Source organism: Ursus americanus, chromosome 12, assembly GCF_024610735.1.
Source record: "Ursus americanus isolate L20-20 chromosome 12, mUrsAme1.1.p, whole genome shotgun sequence".
In the NCBI taxonomy this organism is placed as follows: domain Eukaryota; kingdom Metazoa; phylum Chordata; class Mammalia; order Carnivora; family Ursidae; genus Ursus; species Ursus americanus.
Window position 1 is genome coordinate 39,839,575 of NC_142138.1, and position 23,793 is coordinate 39,863,367.

Below are 23,793 nucleotides of genomic sequence, written 5' to 3' on the forward strand. Positions count from 1 at the left end.
GTCTGTAGAAGAATTTACTGATGGTTTTGGGAAGATGAAGGTATTTACAAACAAATAGTTTAAATTTCCTATTCAATGCTTTTGTCTTTTTTTAAAAAACTTGGGATTCAGCCTCTGGTCATGCTGCCCCTTCTCCCCTCACTGTTCCCTCACATCCCCCCCTTGTCCCCGCTTCCCATCTCTGAGGATCCTGGATTCCTATTCCTCACACAGAGGACATTAGCTCTCTCTCTGTGGCCTTCCAGACCCCGGCGTTCACAGGCTCACTTTCCTTCCCAAGCAGCAAATCCTGTACTTTTCCTGAATAAAATATCCATCTTGAGGAATTTGTGTGACAGGTATTGACGATATCTTTTTTTTTTTTAAGCAATGCATCATTTGGCACTTCTGTATACAATTGATATGTAGTGCTGCTCTCTGTTTGAAGCCGCAGAGGAAGGCCCCGCACCTGGCTTTCTGAGGCACGCTGGCGCTCAGAGCACAGCCGAAAACCACTGGCATCTAAGGTGGAATCCTCTAAGAAGTCTTCTCTTCTCTGCCTCTTCCCAAAGACAGCTGGCCGCTTTCTCCTTTGCAACCCCACTCTCCTCCAAGCAGAGGTCAGGCAGGACATCTGAAACGCGTTTGCCTGTCTCTGAGTATCTGTCTCAATGGCTAGATGTTAGAAAGGAGGGCATATTAGCATTTATCTCTGCGGTCCAGGTGCTTGCTAAGCAAGTCATGACGACCGCTTGGGGACGAGAGTCCATGGCTGTGGGTGACCACTCAGTAACACATTACCCGCCAGAAGGAGGTGAGCTAAAAGGGACCATACAGACCCGAAAGGCACAGCAAACCCTTTGCACTGTGCTTGGGCAGGGCGGGGAGACTGGGAACGCCCTCCCTTATGAGTGCGAAATACGCAGCGTCGAGTTGTGCATGGTGGGGGGAAGAAGTTCTACCTGAAAACTTCATTTGTACACGTTCTATCATCAGCCCAGTTGGCCAATTTGTTTAGATCATTTCATGAAAGACCATGTTTGGATTAGTGTTGGGCAGCAGTAAATGGCAGTTCTTTACCCGTTCTGAAATGCTGAAATGGCTCACAGAGGTAGCAGTGCAGCTGTTGTAGAACGTGTAATGGCATTAGGCGCTGAGTTGGAGGGGAATCTGGTGCCAGACGTTTCTGGCAGCCGCTGTAGTTCTTGTGATGCTCCCGGTGAGAAGGCTGTCATTAGCGGCAGCGCTGGGGGCAAGCGCGGCCCGCCAGTGGGTGATTTGTTGGGGTAGAATCCTGGGTTTCTACAACACAAGGAAGGAGGGAGAAGGAGTTTTACTCTTTTTTTTTTTTTAAGAGTTTATTTATTTATTTGACAGAGAGATAGCCAGCGAGAGAGGGAACACAGCAGGGGGAGTGGGAGAGGAAGAAGCAGGCTCCCAGCTGAGGAGCCTGATGTGGGGCCCGATCCCAGAACGCCGGGATCACGCCCTGAGCCCAAGGCAGACGCTTAACGGACTGCGCCACCCAGGCGCCCCGACTCTTGAGTCATGATCATTAGTGATCATTCTTGAAATACCATTTCAATAACTTGGAGTGAAGTGTTCAAAACCCAAAGTGATTTTATCTGTAACTTACATGTTTTATGTAGCCTCTTCTTCCCTCCCTCCCTCTCTCCCTCGCTCCCTCCTTTCCCTACTGGTCAGACGATGCAAACCAAAGAAAACTTATTACTGTACTCTACCCTCACTGGCTTTTGGGGGGCACTAATGTCTTTTAACTCTCATATTTTAACCATTTTTTGGTAGAGGGGGAAGTTTGGTCCTTTTATGTCCATCACTGTCCTATTTCTTTTCATAATGAACTGGCGGATCAGGAGAATTACTGTGATTATATCTCTGGGTAAGTTACCAAGCTCTCTTTAAGAATCAATAGGAAATCTTCACATTTTTCAATCATATGCACTTTCTCTCTCTCTTTCCTTTTCTCTAATCTCCCTGTATAAAAACACATATACAGAAAAATAGGGTGACTAAGTCAGAGCACAGTCCTTGGAGAAGCATGGGCAATGTTTATGGACGGCCATTCCAAAGGAAACTTTATAATTAAATGACAGACTAAGATTAGCTGTAAGTCAAGTGCTGGTATGTACAGAAATGTAAAGACGTGGAAGTGTATGGAATACCTGTAATGCTAACCCATTGAAGGTCAGAGACTTCTCTGATTATTCGTACCTCTAAGGTTTTTAACAGAATTACATGCTGCATACACATATGTGAGACTCAAATGTGTATATTCTTGACCATCAGATACAGTTCTCATGGAGCACTGGGAAAACTATATTCTGTGTGGAAGATGTCCCATTACAAAGAGTATTGATCAGACCTTCTGTTATACACTCGTTCATTTCTTCCATCCACAAGTATTTCCTAAGTATCTTCAATGAGGTTTTAGTCTCCATAAATAATAACACCCTTCTTTGCCTCGTGTTTAGAACCATTTCAAAGATAGATGCACAGTCAGAAAGATGCAGATGAAATATCAACTTTATTACTGATGAAGCCGATTAAAGAAATGGTCATATAGACTTGTTAACATAATCAGCACTCTCCGAGTTAAATTTATTACTGAACTTGTTTAGTAAGCTTTTAGCCCAGTAAAGAGAGAATGTGAATTCCTTAAGGCAGACTGACTCCTTCCAAAGCACTCCCATGATCATCTGGCAAGCCTGCTGTATGAGTCAAGGTTCTCCAGAGAAAGAGGACCAACAGGATGTATATACGTATGTAAAGAGATTATCGTAAGGCATTGGCTCACGCAATTATGGAGGCTGAGAAGTCCCGAGATACAGAGTTGGCGAGCAGGAGACCAAGGAAAGTGGATGTGTACTTTCAGTATCCGAGCCAACAGACCTGAGACCCCAAAACAGCCAGCGTTTCAGAAAGAGTATGAAGGCTGGAAAGGACCAGTGTTCCAACTTGAATAGTCAGATAAGAGTTCTTTTATACTCAGTCTTTTTGTTTTATTCAATTCCTCAACTGACAGGATGAGGCCCACCCACATTAGGAAGGGCAATCTGATTGACTCCATCTAGAGATTCAAATGTTAATCTCTTCCAGAAACACCCTCACAGATGCCCAGGATAATGTTTGACCAAATGTCTGGGCACCTATGGCTCATTCAAGTTGACACATAAAATTACCCATTACACTTGCCAACTAGAGAAGTTACCTGCCCCCCTTCTTCCATGGAGACATGAGCAAGGAAGAGCAGTGAGCGAGGAGCCATACAGAAGCCTGAGTGCTGCACTCATGGACGATTTTCCCCATGGGAATCTGAGGTGTGGAGAACCAAGGGTTCTTCCCAATAGCAGGCGGTAGGTCAGACAGTGGCAAAGCAAAAAAAATGAATATTAAAGAATCCCTGATACCAAAACCACATGAACAGAATAGAGACCTTAAAATATGTGTTTTAATACAATGTAGTGAAAGCTAGCAGAGATGAAGGCACGCACAAAAAGGCATAGCATTGAGGAACTAATTTGCCTCCTGTGAGAGGCTAATGTTTCGTACAGGATATCATTTGATCCAATAAGCAAACATTGCATCTTCCACACACTATGCTCCAACTGGATTTTACACATATCCATGAACACGTGTGGGTCATGGGCAGTGTAAATCCTCCTACAAGACCACCAGGTGCAGGGACCAGGATGGGATTAAAGGAATTATCCAAATGGTGGCTTCTCAAAGGGTCAGAGATACCAGTATGTTAGCATGTAAGACGGTAATGGAAAATTCCCTGGTTGTCGCCACCGCCATACCCTAATTATTACCTAGTTAGCTCCGGATTCCTCTGACACTGGGTTTTTAGCTTGGGAATGATCTGAATTTTTTGCTGCTCTTCCTGTTGGCCTGCTGCCAGAAGGAGGTCAAGGGGAATTACTGACAATGAAATGCCAACCAGGTGATTTAGTAAATCTGACACATTGCAGTCTCATGGAAACAGTCTAGGAGTTGAGGTCGAAGGATCTGGATTCAAATCCCAGCTCCACTCTTCTTGGCTCTGTGACCTTGAGCATGCATTTAAATCTGTGTGAGACTTTGTAAAATGAGGATGTTATAAAACGATATTCTATAAACTTACACTGAGGATGAAATGAGATAACGCATGTGGTCGAGCTCTGGAAAATACAGTGTTATGCAATATCAGTTATTATCTGATGAGACATTCGGAGGAGCTGCAAGTTGAAACAAATGCTGAAATATTCCATGAATCTTTTCCATCTCTCTTTCTCCTACTGCCCTATCTCCTTCCCAAATTCTGAATCCTGTGCTTCCATTTTTACATGCTCATATCCACCCCCTGAAAGAAATACACATCAACGGTGACCAGGGGAGTAAAGTGCTACATTTATAGGAGGCCTCTCAGCCTCACAGGCTTTAGAGGCTGATTTCTAAGCCAACACCACAGAACCAAGTAGACTCAGTTTACTCAGTGTGAGGCTTTGTCTCAGCCAAGATAATACTGCTGCCTGAGTCAGGCCTCTGCAAAGATTACATCCACCCCAGGCCAGCTCTGGGTTTCTGGGTTTCTGCTTCCCTTGTGGGGAAAACAAAAACAAAAAACAAAACCACAACAGTAATATGAGAGAAAGGTAAGAACAGGTGATATCTCACCTAAGTGAAAAATAAAGCTGCCAGAAACTTCAAGCAACTAGGTTATCATAGGGCACCCAGAAAAAAGCATCCCTTTTTAGGCCTACCTCCATCCTTCCCCCTCCCCATATCCAAACCACATCAAATGGAAAAATACTTCCCCTGATCATAAAGGGGGAGAAAGAAAAACTTAAAAAAAATCAAAGGATTTGACAAAGAGTTATAAAAATTCAACAAAACAAAGGCATTTCAAACAGAGCTGTACATGCCTCACACACGTATGTAAAAACTACAGGGTTTTAGGCTCAAAGAGATTTCAGGAGTCATCTGGTTAATACATATATCAAATCATTATGTTGTACACCTTAAACTAATACTGTGTTATATGCAAGTTATATTTCAACAAAACTGGAGAAAAATGTAAAAATGATTCAATTCAATTTACTGTATCTAAAACGTCTCAAGTACTGGGCATGTCAGCTTTGGGGAGACAAAGATACAAAGACGTGGGTCCCGCTTTCACAGAAACACACACACACCCGTCATGATGTAATGGGGCTATGTAAGATTGTAGCAGGAATAAAGAATAGCAGTTTTGGAGAGCACTGAGAGGTGAAGGCTCAGTGGCATTAGGAGTTTCAGGAGTCAGGATGTCTGGGTGGCTCAGTCGGTTAAGCGTCTGCCTTCGGCTTAGGTCATGATCGCAGGGTCCTGGTATCAAACCCCGCATCGGGGTCCCTGCTCAGTGGGGGTTCTGAGAGCCTGCTTCTCCCTCTGCCCCTCCCCCCATTCGTGCTTGCTCTCTCTCTCTCAAATGAATAAATATATATATTTTTTAAGAAGTTTCAGGAGTCACAGAAAGATGGCTGGGGAGATAAAAGTTGAGCAAGGTGCTGGAGGGTGGGTGAGGGTCTGCGCAGCCATTCAGGACAAGGGAGGGAGAAACCTCAGGGAAGGAAAAGAACACGCATTATCTAAGGGAAGACGTGACAACCAGCGTGAGCAAGAAGAAAATGACTAGCACTTTATTTATCCTTGGAAGACAACTAAAACTGAGCCTGGGAAGGGAAGCTGGACTTTTAAACTGTGGTGGGTTTAAAAAGCAACATTAGATGAAGTTAAGAACATGACCACCCGGGTTCAAATTCCAGCTCTGCCACCTGCTAGCTATGAAACTTGTGGAGGTTACATCACCTCTCTTTGCTTCCACGTCTGAAAAATGGAGATAATGATGTAAAGTCTCCATGTCATAGAATTATTGTGAAGATCAGTTTAGTAATACATGTAAAGTACTTAGAACAGTGTCTGGTACATAGTAGGGTCCTCACCAATAATTATTATAAGCTTATCGATATGAACTGAATTGTGTCCCCTCCCCCCATTCATATGTTAAAGCCCCTACCCCTAAAGTGACTGTATTTGGAGATCGGGCTTTCAGGAGGTAATTAAGGCGAAGTCAGCTCATAGGGTGCCATCCTAACTCAATAGGATTTGTGGCTTTAAGAAGAGAAAGAGAGAGAGCTGTTGCTCGGTGTTCCTGGGTGCTGAGGAAAGGTCATGGGAGCGCACTGAGAGGTGTCCATCCGCAAGCCGGGAAGAGGGCTCTCACCAGAACCTGACGCTGCTGGCATCCTGATTGCAGACTGCCAGCCTCCAGAACTTGGAGAAATACATTTCTGTACTTTAAGCCCCCTGGTATAGGCTGTTTCGTTATGGCAGCTAGAGCTGACTACGGCCCTTATAGACTAGGGATTGCAAACTCAGATGAGTGTGGAGTGACACCGGTAGCACGATGAACTTACCTGGAGTGACAGCCAGATTGAAAGGCAGTAGCCAGCGCTTGAGTTTAAGTCAATTGATTGCTGTTGTGCGAGAAACGACCTAACATTCCAGGACTGTCTGATGTTTTAAAGAAAAGATTGACTGTGTTTTATTTGTTGGGAGGTGGGAAGTTCTAAATTTGAAAAGGTAGACCAAAATACTGTGAAGGCATGAAGACCTGGCCCACAGACCACTGAGCTGCTCTATGGAAAATGCCCGAGACTGGTACTTGGAAAAACTGGTCTGGGGAGAAGACAGAATAGTGACAGGGAGATTGGTTGCGAGGAGGGAGAAATGCCAAGATGGGAGATGGGAAGGGACTGAGATTTCCAGCTAGACATAAATTTAGGCTCCGTTTTAGCTCTGGAACCTTTAGCTAATATCAGAATATTCCTGAGTCTCAGGTCTTTCAACAGAAAACTGGGGCAATGAAAACATACCAGGGTTTTATGGTTCTTGAAGAAGTGGATGGCAAGTGTGCGTAGAGTGCCCAGCGTGCACTTAGAAATGTTAGTTCCTTCTCTTCTCTCAGTTGGTAGGTAAGAGCCTGACCAAAGGAAATGGTGGTGGAATGCAGAGGATGCTATGAAGGCACTGCAAGCTTAGAATGATTAGGATTTATTTGGATGAGGAAGACTTCGAAGTTGGTGACCCTAGGGAGGGAAGGGACGATGAGGTTGTTCACTGTGGTTCATAGGAGGGAAGCAATTAATTAACTGTGTTTTAGATAAACTGAACTTGCCAAACCTGTGGAATATTTGGGTTGAAAAGTCCTACCGGTGTCCAAATAAGTGTTATACGGAGAGCAGTGAGGGATAGAGATATAGTTTTGGGTCCTATCATCTTATAGGGAGTAGTTGAAGCCATGGACTGGTTGGGATTCTTCAAAGAGATCAAGTACTATACAAAGAGAAATAGGCCCGGGAAGGTCTAGGATGGTACAAGGAGAGAAGAGTGATGGAATAAAAGCCAACGTGGCATAGAGAGGAAGAACAGGCAGAGGGGTACCCAGAACACAAAGAGCAAGTAGAGGGAAGGAACATTTTGAGAAAGAAGAGATTATTTTAGAAATAGAAGTAGAATGAAAAGAAAGAAGAAAAACCTTGGTTTTTGTAATTTGAAGTTTACCAGTGACTTTTAGGAGAACAATATGATGAGAAACTAACCTCTAATTGTCCACTGACTTAAAAAATCAGCACTAGTGACACCCGTCCACTATTTTATCTCCACTTTTCTAACAGAGATGACTCCAATCCACCAAGGAAACATTAAATTATGTTCAGAACAAAGAAGGTACATTTACATTTAGGATGAGATATTTCTAGAAAATACGTTGTAAATTAAGCCTGATTTTCTTGAAGCGAGAATGATATAGAGAAGAGGATTGTGCTCTTGACACAGGGCCTTGTGCCCAACATTTTATAGGCATGAACACAAACTCCATATTGAATTAATTAATTATAAATGATAACCATGTATAATATAAAGCCTCTTCAAGTATACATAATTAAACAGGGTAATACAAAAACCAATCGCATAAATTATATTTAATGTGAGGGAATAGCATAAATATTAAACAAAGTTATTATTTTATTTCCTGACATTCTTTCTCATTGGCAAGTGATGGGAATTTCGGTATCATGGAATCAGAGGGAATCTTTTGGAAAGTTTTCACAGATATTTCTGAGAAGGCCTTGGAGGCTACTGGGGCTGCTTGATGCTTCTGTGAAGAGTTGATGGACTATGTTTCTGCTCTCTTCTTTTGCTTATAATGGTTTCCGGAGAAAGTGCTGGAGGCCAAGATGTTGCCTCTTCTGCTACCATCAAGAATAAAGTCTTTCTGCTTTCTTAATCTGCCATCTCCCCAAGGTTAGCACCCTCTACTCCTACACGGAGATTTTACACAGAATTTGGACTTTGAACCACATATAAACTATTTATTTATTTATTTAAGAGAGAGAGAGAAAGAGAGAGGATGAGCGGGGAGGGGGGCGCAGAGGGAGAGAGAGAGAATCTCAAGCCGACTCCACACTGAGTGCAGACCCCTATGTGGGGCTCGATCTCAGGACCCTGAGATCATGACCTGAGCAAAATCAAGAGTCAGATGCTCAACCCACTAAGCCCCCCAGGTGCTCCTAAACCACATTTTAATGTTGACTCTCACCTTGCTACTCTATTCAATGTCAAAGAAAGCTCAAAGCCCTTCCTTAAATGGTAAAAAACTCCACTACAATTAAGTTTGATCCAGATCTGTGGATCTTAAGTTTCAGCGGATCTTAACAATTGCCAAGGGTTTGACTTTTTCAATGGAAACTTTAGAAAAGTTGTGTCCTATGGGATTATAAAGAAATGAGATCTGACTTTTTGATAAACATTGAGAATGTCTCATTTATAATAGCAAATATTTATTTGGTGTTGTCCTTTGGAATGTATTTTTTTATTTTATTTTTTTTAAAGATTTACTTATTTGAGAGAGAGAGAGAGAGCATGAGAAGAAGTGGCAGAAGGAGAGGGAGAGGAAGGGAATATCTGAAGCAAACTAGTTGCTCAGCACGGAACCCAACTGGAGGCTCCATCCCATGACCCTGAGATCAGGGCCTGAGAAGAACCAAGAGTCCGACGCTTAACCAGCTGCACCACCCAGGCACTCCCCATCCTCTGGAATTTATAAAACACTTCCTATCTATTAACCCATTGTGGCATCAAAAGTGTTCTCTTATATTTAATAGCAGGGCCATTGTTATTTTTAATTGTCATAGCTGAAGATTGAGGATCAATGAGATTAAATGTCTTTCCCTGAGCAACAGAGTTACTAAAGGACAGAATGAGGAACTAGAAGCCAGGTCCTCTGACTCCGAAGCGGGTGCTCTTCTCAAGAAGCTATTCCTTGTAACGAGCAGTCCCCCTTTCCTTTGGGATGCTGTGCATTTATTTGAAGATTGGTATCATTGCTCAAAATATTTTGAGAGAATAGGTTGGTTTTACGGGTTTTCTCAGTCACACTAGAAACCTGGTCTCAACATGATCCACCATGTCTTACCGTTTAGAGCTCCATGGTCTTGCTCTCATACCCTGAGGGGTCAGTGCTGCTGCTTTCTGGTGCAGATGTCTGGGAGGGGTCTGTGCATGCACGAAGTGGAGCAGGGCAGCCAAAGTAAGAGTAAGGGGCAGGGAACTCTTGTGAAGTCTGTTGGGCTGCTACCAGAATCACTTGGGCACACTTGATTGTCACTGTCCTGATCTCTCCGCTAATGGCCGATCACATGGGGATAGTGAGCTGGTTTCATTAGGAGGAATTGCTGCACATCGAATTGCCAGAAGACAAGCATTACCTATTCCTTCCTTATGAAAGCAGGGCAATGCACCACAAATATTTCCATTAAAATGATTATAATTTTATGGCCACATATTGACTTTATAAAAGTATGTTTTATGTCTTTGAAAATTTTGTTTATGTAAAATCTCTCATTCTTTTTTAACGCCAATAAAGAATTTCCAGGCCAACCTAAAATGGCAGACAATGAAGGGATGTCATTTATATTGATGATAAACAGAAACAGAAGAAGAATGTTTATGACAAACTTGAGTGAATCACCAAGTGAGATAGTATAATTTTTTTTCTGAATATCTCCATAAACAATAAGTTATCTTTTCCAAAGGGAAATGAGGCTGCTAGACTTTGTGCCTCTTTACAAAGTCATTCATGTTTTCTGAGTAATTCTTTTCTTGTTGACATGATGGGCTCGCCCTCTCCAGCCATCCACATTCTCCTTGACCAAGGTTATGCACATTCGAAATGGCTGACTTAAGAAGAGTATATTAGGATGCTCACTAGAGATTAAAAGTGACATTTTTATTTTTGCAATGACCATTAAAGGTCTGTATTCTGTATTTAGATCCTTCCAAAGAAAGTAAGGGTGAGTGAGGGTGTTTGTGTGAACATATGTAAGGAGACCACCCTCTCAAAGGTGCTGAAGGCATCTCCTTTCCTAAATATATGCGTGTGTGTGTGTGTGTGTGTTGGAAGGAATGAGGGAACTGGATATACTGGGACATATTTCTGCAAAGTGTAAAGGAAGCTGGATAATATTCAAGAGGGAAAAGTGGTGATTGTGGTGGTGGTGGTAGTTGGGGCAATAGGGAAACAATGAGTACAGAAGGTGCTTAAAACCTGAGATTCTCTTGGCCCTAATATCCACGATCTGAGGATGAGCTCAGAAGAAGATCTCCAAGTAGACAAGGGGAAGCCTGTCCCTGATGGGGTTTGTGCAGAGCCCAAAGCAGTGGCTCTTTGGTGTTTCACGACATAAGCCAGGCAGAACAGCTACTACCCTGCTGCGGGCATCCTGTCTCATGGTCCCAGCAGGACAAGGTGCCTATGAGTCAGGTGCTGGGGTCCAACCCTGGTACTCAGGAGAGCTGAAAGTTCCAACCGATATGAGTACAATGCTTCCTGGAGATAAAGGGATGAAAGGGTTACTCTGAATACCTTGTCTTTTTTTTTTTTTTCCATTACTCCCACACTTATCTATGACTCTTATTATCTGCCTAGAAATCATTTTTTAACCACCTCATAGGAATTCCTAATTGTGTTGGCTCCACAAGTCCCTGAAGGCTCCTGCTATCCTCTAGAGTCCTGAAGAAATTTTCAGTTTGTCTTATAGGTTCCCTCACTTTTGAAATCCTCTGGCATTATTTCTAGCTCCTCTTTTACGATAGGTTCATAAACCCTTATCTAAAACTCTTGGGGTCAAATGTATTTCTGAGTTCAGATCTACTCAGATTTTAGACTGTGGTAATGTAAATGACATACCATCCCTAGTAGTACACCTCGTAACACAAGAAATTAATATTCCCATATTGAATGCGTGAACATTCATGCTACAGAGATAAAATCGCGAAGAGTCTCATGACAATTTGCATCAGCTTTCACTGCCACCGAATTTGTACCAAATTTATGAAAGAAGAATATCAGTTTTGAGAGCGTTTAGGATTTCAGAACTGTGGACGAGGGGTCATGAAGCTCTACTACTATTGTTAAACATCATGAAGGCCAGGAGAGAGTGACAGGTGCATCTGGAAGTCGCAAGTGAAGGAGATTGTCATTTCCTAGTGTCACAGGCTGAACAATGACCCCCAAAGATAGCAAGTCCTCATCCCTGCACCGGGTGAATAGTGTCTTACATGGCAAAAGATGTGATGAAATTTAGGATCTTGAAGTGGGGAAGTTATCCTGGATTATCCTGGTGGTCCCTAAATGCAATCACACGGATCTTTGTAAGATGGAAGCAGAGGGAGATGTAACACATGCAGAAGAGGAGATGGCAACGTGAAGGCAGAGAGGAGAGAGATTTGATGATGCTGCTGGCCTTGGAAACGGAAGCTGTGCAGCCACGACCCAAGGCGTGCCAGCGGCCACCAGAAGCTGGAAGAGGCAAGGAATGGATTCTCCACGAGAGTCTTGGGAGACAGCAGAGCTCTGTGGACACCTTGACTTCAGCCCATTGAGATTGATTTTGGACTTCTAGCAACCAGAACAGTGAAAGAATTGATTCTACTGTTTCAAGTCACCAAGCTGGTGGTGTTTTGTTACAGCAACCACCCCAATGAGGGGTGTCTTCTCACCCTCATTCAAGTCCTTCAAACGGTAGTCACTCTCTTTAGATCATCTGTCTTTTCCCATTGACTCTTGGGGTGTTATTTAACTCCCCTTAATCTCGGTGTTTTCGTTTGTAAAATGAGGATGATCGTTGGGTTGTTGTAAGAATTAACTTTAAAACATATACATGCTTAGCATATCACTGGCGTCAAGCTCGTGCTTAATAAATGCTGGTTGGTTGATGACATTACTACGTTCTGAGAATCCCTTTATACCTTTCCAGGACGTGTGAATTTACATTTAGGTTTGAGTCCATCTATATTACAGAGAGAGCTGATCAATCAAATCTCAATTCTTCCTCATCTAAAAGATTTTGCCAGCCCATTTATATTCACCAATGTCACAATGATGATGCATTTGATGTCTAAGAGTGTTAGATGTCTAAAGACATACCAATCAGTCCTGCGAGACTGCGTTTCTATTTTTATCCTAAACATTTTTACTTTCTCAAAGGCTGAAGTCTTTGAACCTGGTGTCTTCAATCAAATCAGTGCTAATTTGTCCAACAAATGCTCAGAAATGTGCCCATTTGTAGATGGGTATCCCCGTTGATATAAGCAAAATGTCTTTTTCCAAAAGTGGGGAAGCATAGAAAAGTATGAAAAAAATAATCCAAGGGGCTAGTACACTTTGAAAGGGGGCAATTTCTAATTGTAAAATCACCCAAAGTCATAAACAAAAAATAAATAGGACACGAATTCATTAAAACCCATCTACCAGGAGATAAGTATAAAGAATGGAAGCTGATGTATGGCAAAGACAGGAAATAATGTATTTGAGTATCTTCTATGGCTAGGCATGGTGCTAGGCATAGTCATATACTGATAGGTATTTGTTCTACTTAGCTCCGGTCAGAACAAATATTTTTGATAGTTTTAAGTGTTCTGCTATAGCTGTCCTCATTTGAACGGGACTGATTTTATTATTTACAGATACATAGCCTTATCTCTTCAAAGGTAACTGCTGTTTGAGCATAACATACATTTAGAACACATTATTCTTTTAGGCAATGTAATTTTGTGGCTTCTAACCAATGTCTTGAAGGTTCCAGGTAACTGGGAAGTGTCCACAGCCCCACTAAAAGGCCACTCTGACACTAAGGTCACAGAATGAGAGAGGTGTCAATGCCATAGAAATAATCTACTACCCCACTGTCATTCTACAGAGGGGAAACCGAGGCACAGTGTTCCACACACCCACCTGGGGTCGTACAGTTGTTAATGAGCGAAGCGAGACCTGAAATGTTTGCGTTTCCATCCAGAGCTCTTTCTATCCCACAGTAAAGGCACTACTGGTTGTTTGGTGGTTAGCTCCTTTCTCGACTTTCGACTGAAATGCCGTGCAAAGGCTGCAACAGCAGGGAAGAAGAGGCTATCCGGAACTGGCCTGGGAGTTTGGAGATCCAAATTTAGAACTCTGCTCAACTACGGATGAGGTATGATCATGGGAAGGTCATTTATCCTCATTTTGTTTAAGGTTTCCCCACCCACGGGACCTCTGGGTGGCTCAGTCGTTAAGTGTCTGCCTTCGGCTCAGGGTGTGATTCCAGGGTCCTGGGATCCAGCCCCACATCCGGCTCCCTGCTCCGCTGGGAGTCGGCTCGTTCCTCTCCCACTCCCCCTGCTTGTGTTCCCTCTCTCTCTGGCTGTCTCTCTCTCTGTCAAATAAATAAATAAAATCTTAAAAAAAAAAAGGTTTCCCCATCCAGGAAATGGTTCTCCCTCTTCTCTTTCACAGAACTTATGAATATTGTAATTGTCTAAGTCTAATTTCTGCTCTAGGGTGTGGTAAAGACACAGATAGACTCGAGCTATACTGCCTGGGTTCAAGTCCTGGCTCCAACAGGTACTAAGTGTGTGGGCAAATTGCTTAATCTCTCTATGCCTCAGTTTCCTCATCTGCAAAATGAGGCTAATGATAGACGCTATCTCAGATGTGAGAGAAACGAGGGAATATGTGTAGAACATTTCGAGCAGTACCTGGCCCTCTTTAAGCACTATTAAGAACTACTCGTTCTCTGATTTTTCTGTCTCCTCAGCACTCTATTCCAAGTGCCAATCGTATGCCTGATTGGATTCCTGCCTTTCTCTCCAATTTTATCTCCTGTGACTCTTCCACTGCCACTAAACTATTTGCATTTCTGACCAAGTTTCCCGAAGTTTCCATGACCTTGTTCAGAATTCTCCTACTTGAAATATCTTTTCCTTCACAGTTTCCAAGCAGAAATGTGATAAGAAAAAGACCAAACATGAAAAAGGGACTGAGAAAAGGAAAGATTCCCTTAGTTTTCTTTAATAAAAGAAGTGACTGAATGCAAAACATTATGTATAGACTGGACAGTGCAAATTGTCTGCTTCTAAACCAGACCACACCCCACCGTGTCATGCAGCGTGTTCTTCTAAATCTCATCTTTGATAAATGTCCCAACCGGAAAACTGAGACTTCATCTTCCCTTCCAGCCACATCTAAGCAGTCTCTAAATGCTGAAAATGTAGGATTTACATTTCACATTTTTGATTTCTCCCAAAAATCTCCATTGCCCTTGCTTTAGTTCATGTCTTCATCATCTCTAGTTTGACCTGTAGCAACAGCCCCTAACTCCTTCACAACAGTGACATTTTAGAAAAGTACGGCCCAGATGCTTTGCAGGTTGTTTCTCAGTTGGGGTTTCCTTCCCTCCCTCCCTCCCTCCCTCCCTCCCTTCCTCCAATTTATTATTTCTTTGAGAGAGAAAGAGAAAGACAGTGAGCGAGTGCATGATCAGGGGAGGGGCAGAGGGAGAGAAGCAGACTCCCTGCTGAGCATGGAGCTCAGTGCCAGGCTGGATGCCACCACCCTGAGATCCCGTCACCCTGAGGCAATGACCAGAGCTGAAACCAAGAGTCAGACGCTCAAGTGACTGAGCCACCCATGGGCCCCACAGTTTGGATTTTCTTATGTTTAGAGTCAAGTTGTACATTTTGGGCAGAAGTAATACATAAGTAACGTACCCTTCTTTCTCAGTGTGTCACATTAGAAGGTATATGATGACTCTTTGTAATTAGTAAGTAATTTGTGGGAAGATATTTTGAAGTCATCTAAATATCCTATTTATTCATCAAATTTTTACCAAGTGGTTTTGTTCTCCATTAATGATTCTTGCCTGAATCAATGATTGCTATATGTTTGCAAAATGGCAATTTTCTCACTGCATTATTCCCTCTACATTTTTTAGTTGACATTCTACTTTAATTCAGTAATATATTTACTAACAGGACACTCTCGTGAATTCTTATTTTATTCAATGAGGTATAATCCCTTAGTGTCCTCATTTATTTCGATGTTTCAATCGTCCCAGATTTGGCCAGTGGGGGCCCCTTCAAGCTGGCTTCTATGTCCTATTGATATGTCCTCATAATTTCTTGAGCATAGAGAAGCATTTTATCATTTTTGAGGAATGTTTTGACTGGCTATAAAATTATAGATTGGTAGTAACTTTCTTTCATTGCTTTAAATGTCTTTCATTGTTTTCTGACAACCATTGTTTTTTGTTGTTAAATCAACCCCAAGTATTAGTATTGCTCCTTTGAAGGCAATGTCTCTTTTTTTAAAGATTTTATTTATTTATTATTTATTTGAGAGAGAGAGAGAGGGAACACGGGGTGGGGGAGAGGAAGGGGCAGAAGGAGAGGGGGAGAGAGACTCTCAAACAGACTCTTGCTGAACACAGAGCCCAATGGGGGGCTTGATCTCATGACACTGAGCCAAACTCAAGAATTAGACACTTAAACAACTGAGCCACCCTGGCACCCTGGCAAAGTGTCTTTTTTTCCCCCTCTGCCTACTTTTAAGATTTTCTCTTTGTCTTTGATTTTAACATGTTTTACTGTGTTGTTGCTGATATGTAATTTTCTTTATATTTATCCCGCTTGGGCTTTTTAAAGCTTAATCAATCTGTGGTTTGAGGCCTTTCTGTTTTGGAAAGTCCCAAGTATTATTTCTTCAAATATTGTTTCTGTCTCATGGTCCCACTCCATTCTTTGTAGGCCTCCAGTTACACATGTTGGCCACTTTTCCTGTGTCCTACCTCTCTCTTTTACTCTTCTTCTTAACTTTTATATTTTTTCTCCCTGTACTCCAATTTGGGTACTTTAAACCTACCTGTATTGTAGTTTATAAGTTATGTCTTTCGTTGTGTCTAATCTACTATTAAACCCATCTATTGAATTCTTCATTTCAGATATTATATTTTTGGTTCTATAAAATCCATTTGACTTTTTCATGTAGATTACATGTTTCTGTTGAAATATTCCATACTTTCCTCTGTTTCCTTGAACATAGTTATCTTAATGTCCCTGTCTAATAATTCTAATATCTGAATCATCTGTAAGTCTGTCTCTGCTTGCCTTTTGCTCAATTGGTTCTTCTTATTCTTTTTTCTTTCTTTCTCTTTTTTTTAACATGTCTCATACTTTTTGGCTAGTTGCTGGACATTGTATATTAATTACATAAATATTGTAGAGTATGGATGAGTTACCCTCTTTCTAAGAAGTTAATATCTTTTCGAGCAACAAAGAGTACACGCATATCACCTTAATTCTATCGAAGACTGATTTTAGGGCTATTCTATTTTATTCTGTCTTTACGTCTAGAATGAAGACTTTTCCATGTCTCAACTGGAATGTTGGCAGGCTCTGAATTCTTTCCTCTGTCTCCCCAGAAAGCTAGGCTTCTAAAATCTCTGCTCAGTCCTTTGGCCTTTTAGCTGCTGTTCCTAATAGTTTTTGAAGTCATACCCTGTGTGCAGCTTAGAAATTGGCCAAATCCTTAAGTGGAGTTTTAATAGAGATTTTTAGGCTGACTTCCCTGTAGTTTTCTTCTTTAGGATTTTATTCCTCAACTTATAGCTGTTTCAGCTCTCCTAAACTCCAAGATCTGTCTTCTCAGACTGTTGGAACTGTCACTTTCTCCTGGGATTCTAATCCTTCATACTAAAAATTTGCAAATGCCCATGAGGAAAAAGCTAGGTAATGTGGATCTCACTCAGAGTGCTTCCCTTCCCTCAAGGGATTTAGAGTCTCTCAAGTTCTGTCTGTGTTGGTTGCTCTTCAATGTTTAAAAAATTTTTTTAATGTTTCTTATACAGGTTTTATAGTAGTTTTAAATGGGGAATAGGTTAGACCAAATCAAGCTTGCTGAAGGCAAAAATTTTTCTATTTAGTAATTACATTAAAAATTTCAGAAATATTTTTCAGGTTCTCTTTTTGTTTTTGATATTTAATATTATAGTGTTATGGTCAGATAATAGTTTATGGGATATATTAGTTCAGGCCAAATAAAACTGTCATTTTGGGGCACTTGGGTGGCTCAGGGAGTTCCGTGTCTGACTCTCGGTTCGGCTGGGGTCATAGTCTTGGGGTCATGGGATCGAGCGTTGCATCAGGCTCCGTGCTCAGCAGAGCAGGGAGTCTGCTTGGGATTCTCTCTCTCCTTCTCCCTCTGCCCTCCCCCTGCTCTCTCTCTCTCTTGAATAAATAAATAAATCTTTTTAAAAATTGCCATTTCTGTAGGTCAAATGCAGCTGAATATTGGCACTTAAAAAAATTCTTCAATGTACAGTTCCTTTGTAATTTGTTGATGCTTTAGAATCTAGAATATGGAATTTTTAATAATATATTATGTATCCTTAGAAAATAACATGCATCGTGTATTGGTTGGACATACTTTTTAGTTTCTCTCTCTTTAAAACTCTTGCTGGGCTTCTGGTAATGCCCTTGAACTGGTCAGGAGGTTGGACCATCTGCTGTCAACCATGAGGCACTAAGTTTTCTACTTTGTAAAGGACCCACCAATACTAGAAGCCATACATCTTCCCCAGGGCTTACTATGAGAGAAGAGAACGGATGCCGCTATCATCTTCTACCACCCAAACCTCTCCTTTCCTAACTATATAAAAGTAGGGAGGGGAGGGAAAGAGACAGTGAAAACCAAGACTGCCCAGTGCCATATTTGAGCCTAAGCCAACAGGAAGAATCAGCGATATTGGTTCTCTCTTTGTTGAAAATTTTGATATTTGGTTCATCATAGATATCTTTTGTCTTAATTTTTTATTACATGAAAATACTATTACTGAGTTCTTTGGTGTCTCCTTAAGTTCTGGGCCTGAGGTGAGTGCCTCACTAGTTCATCCTAGTTTGGTGCCCAGATGTAGTGAGGTGAGTGCCTCACTACTTCATCCTAGTTTGGTGCCCAGATGTCCTACGAAGCACAGTTTCTGGTGAGAAGCTATTGCTTCTCTTCTCTGTGTGGAGCAGGGCTGTAGATTTTTGACTCCTGAAAGCAATACAAGCCAACATGATCCATTTGAACCCGAGAGACCAGGGGACCTCCCAAACACCAATAACGGACTAGTTAGGTAAGATTTCTTATTTCAGACACCAGAAGAGTTAAGTCTCATAAAAAGGAAAAGGCAGACTTACCACCAGACTGGACTTCACCCCTTTCCCCACATTGTGATGGAGAAGCATGGAGAAAGAGGAGTTGGGGCCTCTCCCTGCTGCAGATCCCTGTGTTTTGTCAGCATTATAAAGAAGAGAGGAAGAGAGATTTATATGGAAACTGAGTCTGAAGTCTTAACTAGATTGAACTTTTAATAACTGACAGATATCATTTGTCCAAGTTGTCATTAAAGAATGCTAACGGGAGGGCAACTGGGAAGCTCAGTCCGTTAAGTGTCTGCCTTTGGCTCAGGTCATGATCCGGGGCTCCTGGGATAGAGTCCCTCATCAGGCTCCTTGCTCAGTGGGGAGTCTACTTCTCCCTCTTCCTCTGACCCTTCCCCCTGCTTCTACTCTCTCTCTCTCTCCCTCTCTCTCCTGCTCATGCTCTCTCTCTCTTGCTCTCACTCTCTCTCTCAAATAAATAAATAAAATATTTTAAAAAAAGAAGAATGCTAAAGGGAGATTTGACAATATAAGGTGGAAAGAAGTTCTTGGAAATGGTAAAACCACTTCATGCTTATCCCCACTGAGTTTATATTTCATAATGGCTTGCATATATATTGACAATACATGAAGCTTATTAAGGATATTATTCACATCTTTCACGTCATTGCTTAATATTTTTTTCTGTCTCATCTATCAGATTCTGAAAGAGGTCAGTTAAATCTCCAAGTACTATTGCTGATTTAGCCACCCATTTTCTGTAGTTCCGTTGGCTATTGCTATATAAATTTTCAGGCTATATTGTTAAGTGGGTATATATTCATAATAATTATACCTTCTTGATATTGTTTCTTACAAATACTGTTTTTTCTCTCATGATTTAAATTCTCTTTTGTCTGATATTACAATTTTTAGCCTGGTTTCTTTGGGTTCATGTTAGCTTAGAATATTTTCCAATAAATTATTTTTAACCTTTCAGTGTGTTTTATATTAGGATTTATTTCTGAGTTTTAATTTAATATTTTTGTTTATTATTTATCCTTTTGTCTTTTCCCCCTATTTTCCACTGGATAAATCAAATTTTATTTTGTTACTCTGAAGATTACACATTCTATCTTTATTCTCTGAATGAATATCCCCAGCTTATTTATACCCCTATTTCTCTGCAGTTTCCTTCCATCAACATCAAAAGCTTATCAATAGCCAAATCTTCCCTCTGGACATGACAAGAATTCTAGCACTCTCTTACTTCCTCTTCTCTGTACCTGCTTTAGCCCTATGTAAGCTTTCAGAATTTTCATGTAGTCTTTGATGCCCTTAACTATCACTCTATTCGACTTTTAAATCTTTCCTTAATTTTGGGAAGTTCTCTGTCATCTTCGTATTACCTCCTTTATATTTTCTTCCTCCTCCTCCCCCTCCCCTTCCCTTTCCCCCTCCCCCTCCTCCTCCTCCTTCTGCTTCTTTTTTTCTTATTGGGACTCCTGTTGGTCAGATTTTGAAAATGTTGCTTCCATGCCCCTTTCTTTGATTTCTTTCATTTTATCCTTACTAAGACCTTATGTTTTATGGTTGGGTCTATTCTTCTCTTCAACCAATCCAATCAGTTTTTAAATTCAACTATTATATTTTTTATACCCAGTAATTCTGATTTTCCTTTAAAACATTTTCTCCCACTTTATGACACATTATCCACCCTTTCCCTCTCTCTCTGAAGACATTTAATATATTTATTTCAAATGCTTGTCCTGTTTCCTTTATTTGACTCTCTTTGGCGTAGGCCATTCCAATTGTTGTTCATTTTCGGGTGCTTTTCAGATGTCTTATTTTTCTCTCCTACGACTTCACCCTTATTCTCTTTTGCTAGTCCTGTCAATATGGGAGGAGCGGCCAAAGTCTAGATCCTGGCCTGTGCTCTTCTGGGGAAGTGTTTTTGGTTTTGTTTTGTTTTTTGGGGTCTTCCTTTGTTTTTCTTTTGAGATGGGCATGACAGAGAGCAAGAATTTCTAGAGATGACTTTTCTGGGTTTAACTCATTCTTGTTTCTTACTTTCCACAAATTTAATCTCACACCCAACATAGTGGAGGAAAGAGGGGAGGGGTGGAAATGTTTATGGGGCCAGCCTGCGTACCTGTACTCAAAGACATTGGCTCCCCACCCTCACCTGGCATTATTCACCTGATTTAGCTCCAGTGCCCCACGATGGCTGTAGGTTTCTAGAGCTGCTTTTCTGACCCATAATAGCAATAGTACAGAAAAGATCCATTTAAGGGAGCAAAAAGGGCACAACTACAAATCTCTCCCCCATATAGTCTACCCTCTAGGGTCCAAGATCCTCTCCTGCTCAAGCTACCGTCCCCCCCCCCCCAAAAAAAAACTATGCCCTTTATTAGGATTTCACACCACTTTTGAGATTCTTGGGTGACTGGGAAGCTGAAGTTCTGAAACTCATGAACCTCTATATCCTGAGTCATCTACATTCGGCTCAGGGGAAGGAGACAACAGCCCATCATGACCAGGGCTGTGAATAAATGGTCTGTTTCTCACTGACAGGAAATTAAGGCCTACAGCTCTGTCTCCATCAGAGACAAAATTTTTCAGCAAAATGCTTATAAATGGCCTCAACACATATAGGGTTAATAAATAAAACAAAATATAACTTTAAGATCTTTTATAGAACCTTCAGAATTTTTTCCCCTAGGTTTCTACTCAATATTAATGTTTACCTCAGGGAGAAAAAGGACCTTATGCAAAAATCTCTTATTCTCCCTTCCCCCCTTTATATTAAATAACACAAAATTATTTTAATAATGTGATATGGAATCTGGAGACAAAACACTTTGGTCTACAAAAAGGAACCAATTTATTTCATAAATCACATTCTTCTGCTCCTTCCAGCAATTTCCCTTTTCCCTGGGAGGGGGATGTTATTGTGTTCTTTCTGTGGCTCTTTGTGTAATTTTAATTTATCATTAAGTAACACTTTGCTTTTTAACATAAAGAATTCAGTGTGCTTGATGGAGCAGCGCTCCATGGAAAGTTAGTTCACAGCAACAACTGTTTGGAGTAGAGGAGTTTATTAATTTATCAGAACCTTATGTTCAATTTCAGATTTCTCGGCATAGGAACCAACAATCAGCTGCACCTGTTGCCAATTAAAGTATTAATGGCACATCCATCAAAGAAAAATCACTGCGAATGGAGATTATACAAGCTCTTTACTCATGTCATTTTTTGGAAGTCATCCTTTATCTCAAAAATAAGAGATCTGCAAGCCATACCTTTCCATCTGCATCCTCCAGTTTTCCTTGGTGATGATTTTAGTGGCTGAACGCCTTAGACTGTGAGGGCAAATGTATTTTCCACTGGAGGAAACCGCTGTCTCGCGGTCTCGTATTTAAAAAAGTAATAATGTTGCTGTACATGTGGAGAGTGGCAGGACCCTGTGAACAGTTTTAGGAAGCTTGACATAAGTTAATTATTTTTTTTAAAAAGATTTTATTTATTTATTTGAGAGAGAGAGAGCACGAACAAGCAGGGGGAGTGGGAGGCAGGGGGAGAGGCAGAAGCAGGCTCGCTCCCTACGGAGCAGGGAGCCCAATGCGGGACTCGATCCCAGGACCCCGGGATCATGGCCTGAGCAGAAGCAGACGCTTAACCAACTGAGCCACCCAGACACCCCAACATAAATTAATTACTAGGTTTACAAAAAATGGGAAGTACTGGTACTGTCAAGGTGCATGCAATCTTTAGCGCCTGAATAGCTTTCTATGTTTACTTACAAGAAGTTCACGGTGCTAAGACAGGCTGAACACAGTCCTGTGTTTTTAATGCCTTATTTTGAATAGCTCGGCATTTTCTGGGGGATGCAGGGGGATGAGGATGGTGATGGGGGAAGATGAAGTTGAAAAAACGTAGGCTGTGGAAGCACACGAATCAGTCTGTGTTCCGATCTCGGTGGCTTCACTTCTGACTGTAACCTTGCTCTCATCGGTTAGTCATTCTGGATAATAGTTTTCACACATGTAGGGAAGGGATAAGATGATTCCCTCCTGGGGCCTTGGGGGGATTAGATGAGAGTGTGCGGAAGAGTCTAGCACCATACCTGACACAAGTAGGCTCTTCTCCATTCCTTTCAGCTGCCAAGATTGGGGATCGCAGTGTGGACAGCCTCACCACCTCCCTGGACTCCTGCAAGGTATGTAGAAGTCACTTCGCAGTAACTGGCCCGAGGCTGGGAGCAGAAGGAGCGGAACAGATGTGACGGCTGAGCACCTTCCCTAAACTCTTCGGCCCACACTGCACAATGGGCATCAACGCTGAGCTCACAGTCTAGTCCACAAGGGTTAGTGTGAGGCGGCTGCAGCACCTCACAGTGCCCGGTAACACACGGCTCCTCGTTGTTATTCATCCGACGGAACCGGAGCGGAGGGATCCACCAGATCCTAGGGGTTTTGGCAGGTGAGACGGCCTCAGTGGGAAACACATTAAGTCAAGGAGAAACAAGTGAAAACAAGAAGATTCTAAGGCAGGGGCTGTTTTCTCTGTAGCCTAATAAATAAAATTCAGGTGACGTTAGCCCTTTGAGGCAGCAACAGAAGATGCTAGGATTAAGGCCACCTGATGCCATCATGGAAACTTTCAGGTGCCTCTGCCTTATACCCCCTTATATCCCAATTGGAATACAAGCTCCAAGGCAGGTGCTGTGTTTTCTTCTTTGTTGTGTTCTCCCTTGTGTCCAGTACAAAGCTTTACACATAGTAGGCGTCCAATTACGACGTGTTGACCAATGGGAGGATTTCATTGTTGGTAACCCAGGGGTCTCCAGTTATCTCAAAAGTTTCCATGGAATGTTCAGAATATACATTAAAAGAAAAAATCCATTATAATATAATAAATATATCAGTGTCACCTCAAATACTTTCGATGGCAAAGGGTTGGGCAAGAGAGGAGAGTAAATATAACGGCCCTCCGTGCTGAAATGGTTTGAAATTACTGCTTGAAAGCATGGCTGCGATCTTCCATCCTCTGTTGTAGTGTGCTTAGGTATACATATTTCTTCCCTACCCATGTTTTCCCCTTTGCAGAGCTACCTTGTGCCCATTCGCTGTGGTGTAATGAATGAATCGTGAATCATAATGCTCCAGGTTCCCTTCCCAACTCTCCCCTGCCAAGCCTTAAAGAATGATGTGACCCATCAAAGCACCTCATCCTCCAGTAACAAAGATTGGTCCATGGGATGGATGGGCACGTGGC

General features: G+C 41.8%; 1 long non-coding RNA gene across 1 annotated transcript; it reads right to left on the reverse strand.

Annotated features, from left to right (window-relative positions):
* Positions 1-180: 180 nt before the first annotated feature.
* LOC148109175 (uncharacterized) lies at positions 181-22,973 on the reverse strand. The gene is made up of 3 exons (XR_015726206.1): positions 22,643-22,973; positions 18,574-18,660; positions 181-1,281 (listed from the first exon to the last, which is right to left on the reverse strand). It is a non-coding gene; the product is annotated as an uncharacterized LOC148109175 (long non-coding RNA).
* Positions 22,974-23,793: the final 820 nt, after the last annotated feature.